Genomic DNA, 10188 nt, shown 5'->3' on the forward strand with positions numbered 1-10188 from the left:
AACTGTTATTTTTGTGTGTGTTTTTTATTTTTAAGATTTTTTATTTTACTATAACAAAATAATAATAATAATTTTATTTATTATGTATTATTTTATTTTAAAATTATTATTATTAATTGAATAATAATTATTATATTTTTTAATTAAAATAATAATAATAATAATGTTTTTTATTATTAATATTTTTCTTTTTTCAAATCCCTGCAGACCGTCCCACATACTCCACAGTGCTAATGCTGCGTTAGCAATACGAGCTACAAGTCATTGTGAATGGAACGGTGATGTGAAGCTACAAACTGAAGCCCAAAACTACAACTACAGATCAAAGCTGAGCTCTGACGACCAATCGCACGCGAGGGTCACGTCCAGAACCTCCTCAGCATCCGGACCCCCACCGACCCACCGGGGACCAGCTGGGCCAAAATAACCGGCGTGTGGACTGAGACCCGGCACATCGTCACCCAGTTAGAGGAACACTTTTAAACTGGGTCAACAAACTGATGTGAGGTCGGAGCAGAGCTGCAGAGCTGCAGAGCTGCAGAGCGGAGTGACGCCACCGTCTGAGACGTTTCACCTTTTGATCAATTATTGAATGTCTTCCATCAAACACGTGGTGAATAAATAAATCAATATCTTCTGCTGTCGTGTGTCTTTATGTTCCATCTTGGATGAGTTGATGAACTAAACCAGGCTGAACTCACCTGTGACGTCTCCACGCTTCCTCTGGTTACCTCGTGTTTAGTGTCACATTGCAATGAATTGTGGGTAATTCTCTTGGGCAAAGTCTGCAATAATGCTGACTTACGTAAAGTGTTCATAAAGGGTTTAAACTGTCTGAGAGAGACTCAACCACTGGATGATGTGACAGACAGAACTAAACCCTCACGGAGTGTGGAGGTTTGGACCGGGTCCAGGTCTTTAACCTGACAACGCGACAGGAAGTCCACCGACATAACAACAGAAAGAGCAGCTGTGGAAGAACCCTCGTTATCCACAGGAACCCGACGAGACGTCCTCTAGACTGAGACGCCGAGAGAAGAAGATGAAGGTTCAGACTTATTGTTTGTAATGATGCAAAAAAAACAGAGAAGAAGAAAGACGAGATGTGTGGGCGAGACAGAGGAACCCTGGGGGGGGGGGGGCTGAGACATGTCTCATCCCAGAGGAGGAGAACAACAAAACAAACTGAGGACAGAATCACTGCAGAGAACAAACAGAAGAACTGCAGCAGACCTGAAGACGTTAACGATGAACTCTGTGTGTTCTTCTATCTTTGTGAGGACCAACGTGAGCTTACAAACTCCTCTTTTAGACAGTGATGAATCACTTCTGGGAAATATTAACAGTGTGTTTTTAAATGTTTGAACGGTTGGGCCATGTTGCAAGAGTTTCAAAGTTTTTTGCATTTCAAAAGTTTTGGGACAATTTTTTAAAAAATTTGAAAGTCACAACATCTTTTAAAAAGTGATTCTGACATTCTGACTCTTCTTGTTTTTCACAACCGGTGAACAGGAACTGACCATATCTGGACTGAGGAGGAGTGATGTTCCTGTCAATCACTGTGAAGCCCCGCCCCAAAAGCATCCCCTGCTTTCTGGTCTGTGTGACTCTAAATGTTCCATAATGTACTAAATGAACATCATGCTGTATTGAAGAAGACTGTAAACTAGAGATTGAGACCATAAACTCATGTTTACAATGTTTACTGAGGGAATAAATCAAGAGAGAAGTAGAGTCATTTTAGACTAGACTTCTATACAACCAGAGGAGTCGCCCCCTGCTGGACACTAGAGAGAATGCAGCTTTAACACCAGACTATTGTCGACACTGTGTCGCACTAGTGTTCAGAGGAAACATCGGAGAGATTCAGCCCAACGTTAGACTCGGAGGACTAGCAGAAGAATCAGAATACTAGGTAGCGTCTTCTGTGTGTTTACGCTGTTTGTTAGCGCAGCGTTAGATAGCAGAAGGAAGATCCAGAGTCCGGTTCTGGTGTAAAGACTAAGCGATGCTAAAGCGAACCCTCGCTCACGTTGATGAGCTCTGCAGCGGACAGTCCGCAGAGTCTCTCTGTAATAGTTCTGTCTGATGAGTCCAGCAGGAATGTGGGTCAGCAGGTTAGTTCTACAGGGTCTACTACTGTTCTACTCTTCTATAGGTTCTACTGTTCTACTCTTCTACAGGTTTTACTGTTTTACAGGTTCTACTGTTCTACAGGTTCTACTCTTCTACAGGTTCTACAGGTTCTACTCTTCTACAGGTTCTACAGGTTCTACTCTTCTATAGGTTCTACTGTTCTACTCTTCTACAGGTTTTACTGTTTTACAGGTTCTACTGTTCTACAGGTTCTACTCTTCTACAGGTTCTACTGTTTTACAGGTTCTACTGTTCTACAGGTTCTATTCTTCTACAGGTTCTACTCTTCTACAAGTTATACTGTTCTGGAAGTTCTACAAGTTCTACTGTTCTACAGGTTCTACAGGTTCTACTCTTTTACAGGTTCTACTGTTTTACATGTTCTACAGGTTATACTGTTCTACAAGTTTTACAGGTTCTACTGTTCTACAGGTTCTACTCTTCTACAGGTTCTACTGTTTTACAGGTTCTACTGTTCTACAGGTTCTACAGGTTCTACTGTTCTACAGGTTATACTGTTCTACAAGTTCTACAGGTTCTACTCTTCTACAGGTTCTACTGTTCTACAGGTTCTACTCTTCTACAGGTTCTACTCTTTTACAGGTTCTACTGTTCTACAGGTTCTACTCTTCTACAGGTTCTACAGGTTCTACCGTTCTACAGGTTCTACTGTCTTCAGGTCCTCACAGTTTCATTTTCAGCTTCTTTTAAAACAAACAAACAAGCAATTTGTTAGGGACTATTTTCTGAGGCGGATTAATCCACATTTGGAGCTCTGGTCTGTAGTTCATTTCTCAGTGCATGTTACTAAAATAAACTAGTGCGTGTGTGTGTGTGTGTGTGTGTGTGTGTGTGTGTGTGTGTGTGTGTGTGTGTGTGTGTGTGTGTGTGTGTTCATGGTGAACAGTAAACCGGTTCAGAAGGATTTAGAACTTCCAGTGGAGAGCGCTCAGGTCTTCATCTTCAAACACTGTGTAATTCTTTTACACTTTAGAAAGATAAAGATGTATTTCACACAATTAAACGTACTTGATGTTGACTGCTGAGAGTGAAGCAGATACATCCATGCGTTGTGTTCCTTGGTGTGGTTCAATGTTCCTCTGAGCTTCTATAGAGAACTGATCACACGCTCTGTGCTCTCAGTTAACAGGAAGTGGTTTCAGGTGCGTGAAGCAGACCTGATACATTCCTTTACGTAGCGTTTATCTGCTCCTGTTGAACAAACGAATGAAGGCAATAATGACTCTGTTCATTCCACGAGCATGACCAGCAAAGAGGAGGGAGGAGTCACAGATGAGCTTTAGTATCATTATTATTATTATTATTATTATTATTATTATATTGTTGCTTTTATCCACGTCTGACCGTCAGACACTGAACAGCTCCTTGAGTTTTACGAGGCGCACTTGAACGCACCGTCCGACCCGCTGCTGTCTCCCTGGTGAGTTCATTTATCTCAAGTATTTACTGTCTGCTTTGACTCAACGTCTCAGTCTCTTCCTCACACACACTCACCGCCATCTTTGTTTTTCATCATCCTGCTTGAACAGCTGTTACATAACAAAACTCATTGAAGCTGGACCCTCTCTGCAGTCTGCACTCTAACAGTGTGTGTGTGTGTGTGTGTGTGTGTGTGTGTGTGTGTGTGTGTGTGTGTGTGTGTGAGAATGTGTGTGTGTGTGTGTGTGTGTGTGTGTGTGTGTGTGTGTGTGTGTGTGTGTGTGTGAGTGAGTGAGTGAGTGAGTGAGTGAGTGAGTGAGTGAGTGAGTGAGTGTGTGTGTGAAGATCTCACGAAGATCCCTCAAACAAAGTCTAATATATATATATATATATATATATATATATATATATATATATATATATACATTCATTCATTCATTCATTCATTCATTCATACATACATACATTCATGTTTTCAATATGAATTCTGTAAAGAACATTAACGTCACTCCATCCTTCATCCACTCACTCAGAGTCTGAGGTGGACATAAACTCAGTGAAAGTATGAACTATATGAACGTCACTGTCATCTGACGTCTGAGGGGCTGGACCAATGAATTCAGAAATAATCGAGTTCTGTTCTGGATTCTGATGAATGATCTGAGCTGCAGACCTGTCAAGTTCTCCCAGAACACCTGGCCCAGTTCATGGAGCTGTGACGTTGACTCTCAGCTGGAGGAACAGCAGCAGTGTCACTCAGCTCCTTCCTGACATGGAAGCTGAAGAAGTTGAAGCTCCTCCAGCTGGACGTCAGCGGCTGTCCGCTCTCTCACTGCCCGGCTCTGAGTGACCGCCTGCGGCTTCACAAACACCAGAGCCTCCGCAGACTGAAGGAGGAGATGTGCGCGATGTGAATGAGTGTAAATGTGTTGTTTCAATAAACACCAGCGCGGCTCTCACCTTTGCTGCAGCCGGAGGATCCGTGTCTCTCTGCGGGAGTCTGGCGCTCTCCGCCCCGCAGAGTCTCCAGCCTCACCGGCGTCTCCGCGCGCGGCAGCGCGGGCTCAGAGGCGCTCCTGCCCGGGTCGCTCGAAGAGTCCTGCGCGGACGACTCCATTACACGCACGTACAAAATAAAAGTAAACTCCAACACGAACAAAATCTCCGGTTCTTCAACGAACACGACCCGGTGGACGAGTCTGAACCAGCGGGGAGAAGGCGCGGCTGCTGCTGTGAGCGCCGTTTGGAGGAGGGGGGTGAAGAGCTAATGGGGCGGGGGGGGGCTTTCAAATCCTTCAAGACCAAACAAACAGACCAGGTCCAAAGACTCAAATGACAGATGTGAAGGTGTTTCCATACCCAGACATCAGGATCTTGAGTCAAACACTGGATCCTGTTGTGAGAACAGGAGCTCCTGTGGAGGTTTATTGAAGATCCTTCGACTGCATCTTCCCCTCTGACTCCTCTACATGTTTCCAATGTTACATGGTGTAGTAATGATGACATGGTTGTGATGAATGAATGAATGAAACAAGGAGCTGAAGAGGCTTTAACGTAGAGAATGTGACAATCGCCCTGTTTAATAAGCACTGGAGCTGATATCTCAACTCTACAGATGTCACGTCAATAACCTCACAGATGTTTCAGGAGGCGCACTGACTCCTGTGAGACGAGTCTTCTTGAAATGGTGCAAAAGCATCCGGACGTTAAACGTTAAATGAGAAGGAAACAGACTGAGAACCCGTCCATCTACCCACAAACTGAACAAAAAGAGTCTGAATGAATACTGTGTCCTAAAACCATCACAGTTAAAGTAACTAAAGTTACCTACATGGTGGACATTCTGCTTTATCTTCTGACATTTCACAGAGAAAACAATAATATATTAATCAAGAAATGTAGATTCAAGGCGACAGATGAACCAATAACAGAAATAATAGTTGTCTCTTTTCATCAGCATCTTTTTCTACAACTTGCTACAGCATATTGCTGCAGATTTCATCACTTTTAATTAGTCGGGATGGAATAAAAGAGCTGAATATGATTATTTGGGCTGGAGCAGCCCGCGGTGAAACGCCTCAGGAACGCTCACGACTTCACTCGTCCACCTGCTCCACAGATCAGTCGCCGTACATCTGATGCATGGAGCCGGTCAACGTCTAAAGAGTAGACCCGGGTCACACGAGCCGCCAACAGGGGGTCAAAGGGGGTCTGCTGATCAATAACACTCTGATTAGAAACAATAATAATAATAATAATAATAATAATAATAATGGTGGTAAACAGCTTAATAAATACAACATTTGACCCTTTGACAGAAGCACCCAGCTGGGTTTCAGAGAAACGTCACGGTTAGAAGGTACACACTTTGGGACAGGAACACCTGTCTCCTGGTTGAAGGTCCTGTGACTCCTTTGCTTGTTCTACGTCACATGTTCACACTGAGACCACATGGTGTAAAGAACAAGACCGCTGTTGTTACTGCACACCAAATGAATGTGGTCTTTACTTATTCTGAAAAGGGTTAAATATGACATGAAGAAGTGAATTTGAACCATGTAGATTAAAGCTAATTAAACAAGTCATCATGAATATCATGATACCATGAAAGAAACAAACCCAGAGGAGGTCAACGTGTTCAAAGCCTGAATCTTCATTCAATCATGTTTGTATTATTGTTTGACAGACTCCTCTCTGCTGGATCTGATTTAATAAACTATAACTCATGTGGAGGACACATGTTGGCCTCAGAGTTAAAATATAATATTTTATACATTCTGTACATTAATAAACCACAGCGGAGACATCAGATGTATCTGTTGACACAGTTGGAAGTTAACTTGGGATTATTTGGACTCTCAACAGACAAATTGAAGCGACGGGAAAGTTCAGGAGATGAAATGAGGTGAGGAAGACACAGAATACCAGCAAGGTCACTTTTAGAAAGTTGTTTAAGTTTGCACTCAAATATTAAGAGAAAGCTGCATTTTATAGCAACATGCATAACAACAATATATTACATCAAATGATTTGATTAAATCTATTTTATCACCATATGTCGTCATGTGAATGCAGCAGTTTGTTTCTTGTTCAACTTCCAAAAAAGGAGAAGAAAACTGAGTGTGAAAACGTGTGATAGTTGTGATAACTTGTCATAGTTGTGATAACTTGTCATAGTTGTGATAACTTGTGATAGTTGTGATAATTTGTGATAACTTGTGATAACTTGTCATAGTTGTGAAAACTTGTGATAGTTGTGATAACTTGTCATAGTTGTGATAACTTGTGATAGTTGTGATAACTTGTGATAACTTGTCATAGATGTGATAACTTGTCATAGATGTGATAACGTGTGATAGTTGTGATAACTTGTGATAACTTGTCATAGTTGTGATAACTTGTGATAGTTGTGATAGTTGTGATAACTTGTGATAGTTGTGATAACTTGTGATAGTTGTGATAACTTGTCATAGTTGTGATAACTTGTGATAGTTGTGATAGTTGTGATAACTTGTGATAGTTGTGATAACTTGTCATAGTTGTGATAACTTGTGATAGTTGTGATAGTTGTGATAACTTGTGATAGTTGTGATAACTTGTCATAGTTGTGATAACTTGTGATAGTTGTGATAACTTGTGATAGTTGTGATAACTTGTCATAGTTGTGATAACTTGTGATAGTTGTGATAACTTGTGATAACTTCTCATAGATGTGATAACGTGTGATAGTTGTGATAACTTGTGATAGTTGTGATAGTTGTGATAACTTGTGATAGTTGTGATAGTTGTGACTGTTTCAGAAGGTTGATCTGAAATTCAGACGGCAGCGTCTGACTCTTACATAGCAGCGCTGAGGTCAGCCGGGTCGAGTGGAGGAATCTCAGGTCACATGGGTCACATGTCTGGAGAGGAGATACCAGCAGCTGCTGGAGTACACAACACAATTCAACATATGGAGGAGAAGGCAGCTTTTACTTTGAAAATACTTTGTTAGTTAAAAGTATGTGGCAGAGAAGAACTCTCACTTATGTTTACGATTCACACGTTAAAAATAAAAAGGCAAAAAAAGCTACAAAACCATCTGTTAGTTTTAGTAAAATCATGGTTTGGTATTAAATTACTACGAAATTTAAACAAAAATCCTGCAGGGATTAAAACTAAAATAAATTCCCATCTTGAGTCGGTTTGCTGAAGAAACGAGGAGCTGATAGAAGAGCAGCCGTCTCTCAGAATAACGTTGGACTAACAGCTCAGCTCAATAATTCAGATCTCCTCTGTAAACATGAATTATTGAGTCTACCAGTCGGCCGACTGCTTCACCTCTTTAACAGCTTTTCTTCTCTTCAGATGGTCGGCGTGTGACAGCAGATTAAACTACAGTACAAACAATATGAACACAGAGGTAGCAGCTGGGATCACAAACAGGTTGACGAAAGGTTGACGAACCTTTCAAGAGGCCTAAATGCTGCTGACCCACCTTCAAAATTCAGGAATATTATATATTCATACCTCACATCTGCATTTCTATATTGCTTGTTGTAACTCATGTCAGCATCATTGTGTTGTCACCGATTCACACGATGCAGGAGTCAGAAGCCCTCACGCTGAAGCTAACAGGCTAACAGGCTGAAACACTGACTGGAGCTGCTTTCATGGAGCAAACGAGTGAATCAGAGTTCATGTACTCATCGTTCTCACACTGCTGCATAACATCAGAGACCCAGTAAAGTAGGTAGTATTAATAAAAGAAGACTCTCCATGGAACAGGACGGTGGAGCTGTTAAACTTTCCTGTAACGGTTTTCCTTCTCATCTTCACACGAATCGCTAATAAAGTGTCACAATCATTTCATCATCGGGTGAAATGAAAACTACAAAGGGAAGCTTTAAAATGATAATTTCATGCATTAGCACTCACTGGATACTTCCTTTCTTTTTAACTGGATGCATTTTATTAGGAAGCGCTGCATTCATTTGCATGTTCTGGAAACTCTCACTCAGAGAAGTGTTCAACACCAAGACAGAGCTTTCTCCACTTCACTGTTGTATTTATCACTCGAACAATGATGAGCATTTAGAAAGCTGTGGTGAGCTTCACAGCTGATGGACTATTGAGTGAGTTTGATTTGAGAGTTGAGTTGATGAATATGTTTCATTATTGAACGGTGCTTCTATCAGCACGGTTCATGTACACATTACTACTTACTAAATGAATGATGAGAATACTCACCTGAAACAACACTGTGGAGTCAAACAGCCTTGTGGTCTCTGTGGTGTTGGAGCACCATCTTGTGGCTACCTGGGTGCTTCATAACTGCACAGTTGAGGATGTGATCGGATCGTCAACCAAGTCCTAAAACTAGAAAAAGAGGAAACTAATGTTTTTTAAAAGTCTGTCACGTTCTTGTTTTTTGTTTAGTTTGTTTCCTGTTTTATTTTGAAGTTCCCCGCCTCTTGTGTCCCGTATTCACTTCACTTCCTGCCTTTCTGATTGTCTGCCCCGCCCCCTGATTGAATCCTCCTGTGTCTAATCCCCTGAACCTCCTCAGTGTATCTAAACCCTGTTGGACTCAGCTACAGAGCTAAAGAGGTTACAGTACAGACAGAAGGTGCTGGCACCAAAAACCAAGACTGTGACAGACTTTTTAAAGACCATTAGTTCCCTCTTTATCTAGTTTTAGGACTTGGTTGATGATCTGATCACATCTTAGGTCACACATGTACATCGGGTGTGTTGTCCTGTCACTTCCCTCACGGACTGATCTTGAGCGCAGCGCTAAAGACATTGCATGCTCACGTCTTGTGACGGAAACCTTCCACTGAGCTCCTCCTCCTCTACTGGGACATCTTTACCCGTTTCTATTATTATGAACAGGTAATAAAAGTCCAACGTGTTAGTGTGACGAGGCTCAGGTGAGATGAGAGGAAGGGGCTGGATGGAGGTGTCAATGGGAGGCTAGAACCTGTTGACCAGATGTTGTAGTGTGAACTCATGCTGCCCCCCCCCACCCGGTGCTCAGGTCCTTTGTGAGATATAGACCCGGGACTCTCATCTCGTCCTCCTGCAGACTGCACTGCTCTCTGTGTGACGAGAGAGACGTCTCTCTACTGCAAAGACAAACGTCTTTTCTCAATGGTCCTTATTTCAGTAGTATATGACTCACTCTGTGCTATTTAATAGTACAGAGGCGCTATGACTATGAGTGAAAACTGTCTTATAGACATCCTCAGACCATGACTGTTATCAAGTATTAAATAGTTGTTATGTACTGTTCAAACTCTTTACAAAAACTAGATCTTTGTCTTGTAAACCTACTCGTATGTGTATAGAATGACTTTGTTATTTGGGAGTCTCTTAAAGAGAATGAGCATGTTTACTTTGTGTCTGTCTGAGTGATGGACACTTGGAGCACTATCACTGACCACAGTCCATTGCTTCAAATGTACTTAAAGGGACGAGGCACAGACGTGGTCAGCTTGTTTCATGAACCACGTTGTAAATATTGTAAATAGAGGAATGAAGAGCTTTGCTCAACACGTTGGACCCAAAGAAACATCAATGAGGACATACTGTACCAATCAACACCTGATGAGCTGAGAGAGAGATGATGCT

Source organism: Cebidichthys violaceus, unplaced genomic scaffold (genome assembly GCF_023349555.1).
Source record: "Cebidichthys violaceus isolate CVI_PGR_0920_01 unplaced genomic scaffold, fCebVio1.0.p SCAF_43, whole genome shotgun sequence".
NCBI lineage: Eukaryota > Metazoa > Chordata > Actinopteri > Perciformes > Stichaeidae > Cebidichthys > Cebidichthys violaceus.